Source organism: Nyctereutes procyonoides, unplaced genomic scaffold (assembly GCF_905146905.1).
Source record: "Nyctereutes procyonoides isolate TBG_1078 unplaced genomic scaffold, NYPRO_anot_genome, whole genome shotgun sequence".
NCBI lineage: Eukaryota > Metazoa > Chordata > Mammalia > Carnivora > Canidae > Nyctereutes > Nyctereutes procyonoides.
The window spans coordinates 32989684-32998465 of record NW_026575047.1 but is presented as its reverse complement, the minus strand read 5'-3'; the positions used below and the strand labels follow the sequence as shown (position 1 = coordinate 32998465).

The following is an 8782-nucleotide window of genomic DNA, read 5'->3' as shown; positions in this document are numbered from 1 at the left end:
TCTTTAAACATTTCTTAATGGCTGCATATAAGTCTCTCCATTTAATCTTCCCTCATGATCGGGCATTCATGTTATGTCCATTTCACTATTGCAAATAACACCAGTGAACATCTTTCTTACAATAGTTTTTGCCTGAATTTTGGGGTAAGAATAGCTCCTTTCAAGTGTACCAATAGACCGGAGACATTCTGTGTGTTACACTTGTTTTCTTTCGCTTCCTCCTTGGCTGGAGCCATGCCTTCTCTTGTTCATGAAGATGTTGCTACTAAAAGTTCTGCCTCCCTGCATTCACGGAGTTTAATCGACTGCAGGTAGGAAGCTTGTGAGTGCACCTGTTAAAACTGCCAAATACCAGTTGATGGCTCTGGTGGTGGGGATCTGAGTGCTGCTTCTTGCCCCAAAGTGCAGGGGCTTGTTGGTGGCTTCCCTGGTCCATTCTGACACCTTTCCATCTTTGTGTCCCTGGCTGTCTTCTCTGGGCCTGAGGGTGTGGGAAGGCTGAACTCCAGTGCTCCTGGGCTCTCCCTGCCTCTTTTTTTTTTTTTTTTTTTTGATATTTTATTTATTTATTCATGACAGACACAGTGAGAGAGAGAGAAGGAGAGAGAGAGAGAGAGAGAGAGAGAGAGAGAGAGAGAGAGAGAGAGAGAGACACAGGCAGAGGGAGAAGCAGGCTCCATGCAGGGAGCCTGTGGGACTCCATCCCAGGTTTCCAGGATCAGACCCTGGGCTGAAGGTGGTGCTAAACCGCTGAGCCACCCGGGCTGCCCCCTGCCTCTGTTTCTATTTATTTTAAATTTCTTATTATATGGCTCAGTTTCCAGAAGCATCAAAAGAACTGCAAATTCCAAGCATTGTTTTCCAAGAAGTGAATGCCCCCACGTCTGCGGTGAAGGAGTTAACACTCCAAGGAGTAAAGGCAGAAAGGATAACCTTTCTGGTGGATTTCTGAAAACGCTTGGGCTGAGGAGACACTCTTTTTTGGAATAAATGGAGGCTGTGCTATCTGCCTTTGACCTGTGGGGATGGTGGCTGGCCCTGGTGGCTCTGAACAGAGGCTGACGACAGGGAGGCAGGGAGGGGGGTGGGTGAGCGGGCAAGGCCTTCTGGACAGCGGAGAACAAGCAGCGAACCGTGGACTGAACAGCTTCACCGTGCAGCGCTTGTCTCCTTACCTGCAAAATGCGAGTCACTGTGCCAGCCTGGCAGGTTATGGGGCTCGACTGTGGTAATGGCATGCAACAGCCAGGACAGCACAGGGCACCTGGGATGGCTACAGGTACAGGTGCAGCTGTGAGCAGCATTTGTGCATCCATTCAACAAATATTTATGGAGCTCACATTCAGGGGGCTGGGGAAGAGTAAGGAGCAAAACGTGTGTTTGGGAGACTTGATCCCCATATCTCCTGAAAGAAATGCAAAGGGGTTTTACAGGGCAAGAGGCCTCCGACTTCATCCTGTGCCCACCTCCCACCCCACCTGCAATTTTCGCCTCTGAAGGATGGGCTTGGGGACCTGTAGGGGTCCTGACACCGTGCTTGTGACCCTTCTGGGGTCTGCATCTGGTCAGTTCATTGTTTTCCTTGCAAGGAGATGTGGCTGAATTTGTGAAGTGACATGTCCATCTGCCCCTCGGGACTGGGGACCTGTGAGGGCAGGAACTCTGGGCTGTCAATCACTTCTGTGTGGCCAGGGCCCAGCACAGGGTGGTTTCCATGGATTATCAGGCACCTGCTCGTGCTTATGAGCCCAGGGAGGCTCAGAGGTCAGACGTGAGTCCCTCCGTGGGCTGTCTGGGAGGCTCACGTGCCCCCTCACCTTGGCCGGTTGACCACACACTTTGTGCACATTGTATGACTGGGGAGGTGCCAAGAGCTCCCCAAACGTGCCACAAACTGACAAAGCCAGGCAATTTTTTACATTTACCTGTCACTGCCACTTACTTTGTCTCTAATCCTCACACATCTTGGGTGGCGAAGGCGCCGTAAGCCTTGTAGATGGGGAAAAGCTTCTGGACACAGCCAAGGACCGGTCAGTCAGTGCTGGGCCTGGCACTGAGTGGAGGACCCTGACAGCCGGTGCTTGTCTACATCAAGCAACAGCTTGGCAGCCCTCAAAGGAGCAATGCTGCTGAGAATCCTTCTGTGGATCTCGGGGTTCAGTCTGCACGACTTTGCCAAGGCAGTCAGCAGTGAGGCAGCAGAGGGGGACACGGCACTGACCACCCTGCCACAGTTGTCTCTGTGTCATAGATGGGTGCTGGGAGGCGCCGAGGGTCTCACAGGTGACACAAGTGCAGATGCCCACACAGCTTATCTTGTTCCTTGTATTTTTAATTATTTGGCACACTCAGGGTGGTAAGTGTCTGATGGGCCCCAGGGAGGGACTCTGTGCTGGGGCAGGGAGCCGGGCGTGGGTGGCAGGATGGGGAGAGGGTGAGGAAGAGGCAGACAGAGGGCACCAAATGTAAATCTGTGGGCCATAATTTTTTTTTTTTTTTTTTTTGGTTCTGGATTCAGAACAATGGTTCCCAGTCATTGTGGGGCTTTAAAACCCTAAGACTCAGAATGAGGGCGAGAAGGGATTTGGGGGAGGTGCAAGGAACACTGTAAATGCAGAGTTATTAATCCTATTTATTACACTGCTAATTAAGTCAGGCCTGAAGCAAGTCTGTACTTTCTTGTTAGTGTTTTCTAAAAATAAATGGAGATGGTGTTGGGGTTTGAAGGAGACCCAACATTTTTCCTGAAAACCACCCAGGAAAGTCAGCATTTGTAAAGCTTCTGTTATGCACCAGGCACCGTAAAGGGTGTTAATATATTCTCTTAAGAGACTGCCATTTAAAAATTTCTCACCCCTCCTGCCATCATTACTAATAGTAGGCTCTAAGAGTCTTTACACCTAGGACTAGCACGCAGGCAGGAGAAACAAGGGGCCCTTGGCCCAAGGTTCACGGCCATGGCTGGAACAAATGCATCTTCCAGCACATGCTTCTGGATGCCTTCTGCAAAGGAGAGGCCATCCTCCGGTCCCTGACCGCTCTCCCCGTTCAAATCCTCCTTCAGATCCAGCTGATCCAGCTCCCTGCCAGTGACAGCCCTCAGGCTCCGGGGTCCGAGCCACTGAAGCTTGTCCTCTGCTCTTGACGGCCCCAGAAGAGAACTCAACAATACGTGCCGACCAGGTGCCAGGCCCAGACGACGCAGCAGTGCCCGAGATAAACCCGCCCCGGCGCCGGCAGCCTAGATCCTCGGGGGCTCTGCGCGGCGCTGGAAGGCGGTCGGGGCCGGGGGGGGGGGGGGGGGGGGGGGGGAGGGGGGGGCTGGCTTCCGACCCTCTGCTCCGGTCCCGGCCCGGGGCCCGGGGCGTGACCTCATCGCCCACGCTGCACGGCTTTATCACAGACCCGGCCTCCGGAGCGTCTGCACTGCTGACCCCAGATACTGCACAGTAGCGTGAGGCCAGCGGTCCCCACGCTGCACCCCACTGTCTCCGGAAGCAGTGATTTAACGCGCACCGGAGTCGGATTCCCCAACTCCTTCGGCAGCACCAACGTGCAGCCAGGTGTGGGAACTCCGGCGCGAGGCACTACACAACGGCTGCTCCCGGGAGAACCAGCAGAAAAGCCCGCTTCACAGACTGAGAGACTGAGGCCGGGCCGGGCGGCCGCCGAAGCCACGTCCCCCGGGCCGCACGTCCCGGGCCGGCCGGCCGCTCCGCACAGCTGCCGGGGCCCGGGGCGCCCATCGATGCGCTCCGCCGCTCGGCTCCCCAGGCCTGGTCCCTGCCCGCTCGCGCCCCTTCCCCCTCCCGGCCGCTTCCCACTTCCAAGATGGCCGCGGGTGGAGCCGACCAGGTACGGAGGCCCCTGGCGGGTGTCCCCGGGGCCGGGCGGACCCGGAGTTGCCCTCCGGCCTCCCCTCGCGGCTCCACTGGGCCCTCGGGAGAGGAAAGGGGCGGCGACGGCGCTCCGGAACCCGCGGGCGGCGGGCGAGCGGCTGAGGAGCGGCAGGCAGCAGGGAGAACGTCGAGCGCGAGCAGCGGTGGCGGCGGCGCGGCGGGGGGCGGCGGCCGGGCGGAAGAGCGGCGGCCGCCGGCAGGGGGCGGGGCGGGGGCGGGGCGGCGGCCGGGCGGAAGAGCGGCGGCCGCCGGCAGGGGGCGGGGCGAGGCGAGGGGGCGGGGCGAGGGGGCGGGGCGGGGCGGGCGAGGGCGCGGGGCGAGCCAGGGGGCGGGGCGCGGCGAGGGCGCGGGGCGGGGCGGGCGAGGGCGCGGGGCGGGGCGGGCGAGGGCGCGGGGCGGGGCGGGCGAGGGCGCGGGGCGGGGCGGGCGAGGGCGCGGGGCGGGGCGGGCGAGGGCGCGGGGCGGGGCGGGCGAGGGCGCGCGCCGCTGTTGGCCGCGGGCGGCTCGCGCGCACCTGCCCGCCCGGCCCACCGCCTGCGGCGCGCCCCGCGTCCTCGTCGCGCAAGTTGCGGGTCCCGGGGGCCTGGGCTGCGCGCCCGCCGGCCCCGGGGATGGCGTCGGAGCCGCGCTGACTCCGGTACTGGGGGCGTCTGGCGGGGGCCGGGAGGGAGGGAAGCAGGGGGGCCGGTGCCACCTGCTGCTGCGTCGGCGGGAGTGGGAGCGGGAGGCGGGCCGGGCCGGGCCGGGCGGGGCGCGCGGGCTCGGGCCCGGCTGGGCGACCCTTCGCCGCGCGACCGCCGCTTCCCCGCCCCGCAGCGGGGCAGCGCGTGGGGCCGGGTGACCTCGCGGGGCCCGGGGGCGCGTGGCTTGCCGGCCCTCGGGGAGGCGCGCGCGCTGACACGCTCCTTTTCCGGAACTTGACGAAAAGTTTTGTGCTGCGATGCACCGGGCTCCCGGCCGGAGAGGGGCTGGCCCGGCGCGCGCCGCCGCGCCGCCGCCCCCTCTACCCTCGAGGTCTCTGACCCCATCCTTGGGGGCCTAGAGCCCCCCTCCCGGGAGACCCCTCCACTTTGGGACCCCAACCCCCGGGATCCTCTCCACCCCGCGATCCTGCCCAGCATCCCGGGGGGGCCCCCGACCCCTGGCCCCTCCCGCCTCGGGAGCCATCCAGACCAGGGACCCCTGCGCTTGGGGGCAGCCGGCGTCTGGGGCCCTCGACTCCCCTCCCCCTCGGAGCGCCCGACCTCGGTTCTTGGAACCGCTGCTAGACCACGGAACCCCCAGGTTCTCAGACTCCCTGTCCCCGGGCCAGCGACTCCGCCGGCCTCAGAGACCCCCTCGCCCCGGCCGCAGATCCTCTCTGTGCAGGAGAGGCGGGAGAGACGGGGCCTGGGGATCCTTCCCGCAGGGCGGGGAACGGGCCGCTGAGCTGGTGCGTCGGGAGCTGGTGTGTCGGGGGTGCGCCACAGGCCGCCCTCCCGGGCCCGAGCTGCCAGGAGGAAGCTGCGGGGGTGAGGCCGTGATGTGGACGCCTCAGGAAGCAGGAGGCCTGTCCCCGCGGGCTCCGGACCCCGCTGGGCAGTGGGCATTTAGGGGCTGGAGCCCTACCCGGCCAAAAATACCCCACTTTTTTTGCCTTGAAATTGTACAGCACCATTTCTCGGTAATGGAATTGAAAGCTTTGCTTTGGAAAGTTCTATGGCAGGAGGCTCCTGGGCATGACGTATTTTATGTACTGAGGCTACTTGAGGAGGGTTGCATCTTTAGGACCCTGTCAGCAAGGATATTAGCACCTTGCTGTTGTCTTGACTTCCTTTATTTTTCATTTTTTTTTTTTTTTTTTTTTTTTTTTTTTAAATTTTTATTTATGATAGTCACACACACACAGAGAGAGAGAGAGAGGCAGAGACACAGGCAGAGGGAGAAGCAGGCTCCATGCACCGGGAGCCCGACGTGGGATTCGATCCGGGGTCTCCAGGATCACGCCCTGGGCCAAAGGCAGGCGCTAAACCGCTGCGCCACCCAGGGATCCCTATTTTTCATTTTTAAAAAGAATTTATTTATTTGGGAGGGAGAGAGAGCACGCCAGAACATGAGCAGGGGAAGGGGTGGAGGGAAAGAGAATCTCAAGCAGGTTCCCTACTGAGCATGGACCCTCATGGGGTCCTTATATTAAGGACCGGGAGATTATGACCTGAGCCAAAACTAAGAGTCAGGTGCTCAAACAGCTGAGCCACCCAGACCCCCTCCCTCTACAGGTGGGTTGCATCTGCACACCGCTAGGTGCTTTGCCTGGACTTGGCTAGTCCTACAGCAGTCCTGGAACACTGCCTCTTGCCCAGTTTATGTGGCCAGTACCAGCCCCTGCCTCAGGTTTGGGTATGACTTCTTCCCACTTCTTAACCCCCTGCTGTGCCTGGGTTGCCCCTCACCCGCCCGCCCCCCAGGCTGTCTTTGTTGTATATATTTGATCCCTGTAGACTGTGGGCTCCACCTGATGCCTAGCCCTAATGAGAACTTGTCTCATTAGCGTTACTGAGTGAATGAAACATTGGGAAACATTAAAGGAGGTAAAGTAACTGGTCCAGGGTTACCCGACTGGCGAGAGGCATGGGTGAGATTCAGACTGTACCAGGTCACTGGGCGAGGTTCAGCTCACCTAACTGCCCTTCCGTGGTCCCAGCAGGTTCCTGCCCAGCGCTTTGCTTCATGCTGAGCTGGGCTGGCTTCCTGCTTGTGAAACAGTTTCCATAATGCGCCCCCAGCCCATCCTCTCACACCAGCATTGGCACTGCCTTGCCTGGCCTCTGGATCCAGCCATTCCTCTCCATCCCTCCATCATCCCTCCCACCAGCTGCCCTACTCCCCTCTGTCCAGTGGGCGAAGTTCTTTCATGTCTACACATCCTCTCACCGGTGCTCTGCTGAAGTCCTCTCTGACAGAGAGGACCTGCCTATCAGAGTGGCTGGTTTTAGAATCTGTCTGCCCTGTCGGTCAAAGCTTCTGACCATCATGTCCCCAGCCTTAACACAGGGGATGCCTGCCCAGTATATTGTGGGTGCTCGTGGAGCTTGGGACCTTGCAGAAGATTTGCCATCAAAATAGGCATTTATACATAATATGTAAAAGAAGATTTTAGGCAAATGGAGTGCATGTTATCTGTTAATGTTTGTTTTAGGGTGTTTATGATATCTCTAGGACCTGAATTGCTAAGAATTTCTGGACTGCCAAGCTGCCAGAACCTCAGGTAGATCAGCTGGGCTAATCACCTCATTTTACAGATGGGAAATTGAGGCCCGGAGCTTAGTGCCACAGAGCCTGTGTGAGGAGAGATGTTAGTGACAGGAAGAAACCATACAATGAGGCTGGCAGACACGAAGTGGCTGAGTCTGGCTTTGTTTATGCAAATGAGTTGCTAAAATAGTGGGCCTGAGCTGGCTGGCCCTATCTAGGGCCCAGGAAGAAGTAACACCAGCCAACATCTTCTGAGGCTTAACTCATGCCAGGCATGATTCTAAAGACTTTATTTGCCTGAGGAGATAGGGTCTATTATTGTTTCCATTTTACTCCAGGGATATTTGGGCATATGAGTTAAACTAGTCCAAGGTCACACAACTTGTAAGTGGAGGAACTAGGATTTGAACCCAGTCTACCTCCAGAAACTGCATTATTTTTCCCCCTTGTGTATCTCATTTTTAAAAACCTTTTCCCTGAACTCTAACTTACAGAGAAGTGTAAAAATTGTTAGACATTTAACTTATTGATGATCACAAGTTAGACTCTGTATTCTTAAGCATTCCAGCAAGCTGATGTGGGCTTTGATGGTGTGAACCCAGTTCCTGTTGCTGTGTGACCTTAGGTGACTTACTTGGCCTCAGTTTCTTCAGTGAGCTTGTGATGAGTAGAGCATGTGATAGCACGTAGCAGGTTTGGTGCATGGTGAATGTTTTTGACAAATGGTTTTCTCTTACTAATAATTAAGACTATAGGTTGTACTGGTTTTGTTACATGGTCTGAGTATCTTCTTCATCTGTCAGTTGCCTGTCAGTTACTTTTTAGATACTTCTGATGAGTCACTTTGGTAGGTCACTATATGCAGCTGAAACATTATGGGTTTGTGCCCTCTCTTTCCCCCCACCCCTGGTGCATTGAAAGTCCTTAATTTAAAATGTCCCAGCTGTGCCTTTTTTTTTTTTTCTTTTTAAACATAACCGCTCATGGGTGTGAAGGTCACATTTCCTCCTTAAGATTGTGAAGGAGCGGGGATCCCTGGGTGGCTCAGCGATTTGGCACCTGCCTTTGGCCTGGGGAGTGATCCTGGAGTCCCGGGATCGAGTCCTGCATTGGGCTTCCTGAATGGAGCCTGCTTCTCCCTCTGCCGGTGTCTCTCTGCCTCTCTTTCTCTCTCTCTCATGAATAAATAAAATCTTTAAAAAAAAATCAAATTACCTTTATGGTTGGCCTTTCCATTCTGCATAATGCAAATTGACCCATTCTTCTAAGCCTCTTGCTCATGCCGCAGTGGGAAGAGCAAGGACTTCTGAGTCCTCTGCAGGTTGGCCCTAGCGCAACTGCTTCATTGCACGCACCTTTTGGGCCTTGTTTCCTTGTCTGTGAGGTGGTAATGACGGTACCTTGGGCTCTGGGGGTTGTGAAGGTTACAAAGATGATGGGTGTGAACTTTGAACACCATGCCCAACATATAATGCACACTTGGTGAGCAGAGGCAGCTGCCCACATTAATTGCTAATGCCGAAGTACCTGAGTTCCAGAACATCCTATGCCTTTCTTTTCAGGGTCCTTTTTGTCTAAGCCACCACATTAAACAGAGAAAGAGACTCAGAGTGGTTGGTGCTTGTGGGGGCCCTGTGTGGAGCAGGCTA

The 8782-nt window shown here is 57.1% G+C and overlaps 1 protein-coding gene across 2 annotated transcripts in view; it reads left to right on the top strand.

Annotated features, from left to right (window-relative positions):
- Positions 1 to 3822: 3822 nt before the first annotated feature.
- Positions 3823 to 8782, top strand: part of TBC1D14 (TBC1 domain family member 14) — a 107960-nt gene continuing 103000 nt past the window's right edge. The window contains exon 1 of one of the 2 annotated variants that reach the window (XM_055326292.1): positions 3823 to 3855. The gene's annotated coding sequence lies outside the window, so the exon portion shown is untranslated. Of the gene's footprint in view, positions 3856 to 4386; positions 4537 to 8782 lie in introns of those variants that run through there. The other variant, XM_055326293.1, reaches the window with a different exon arrangement.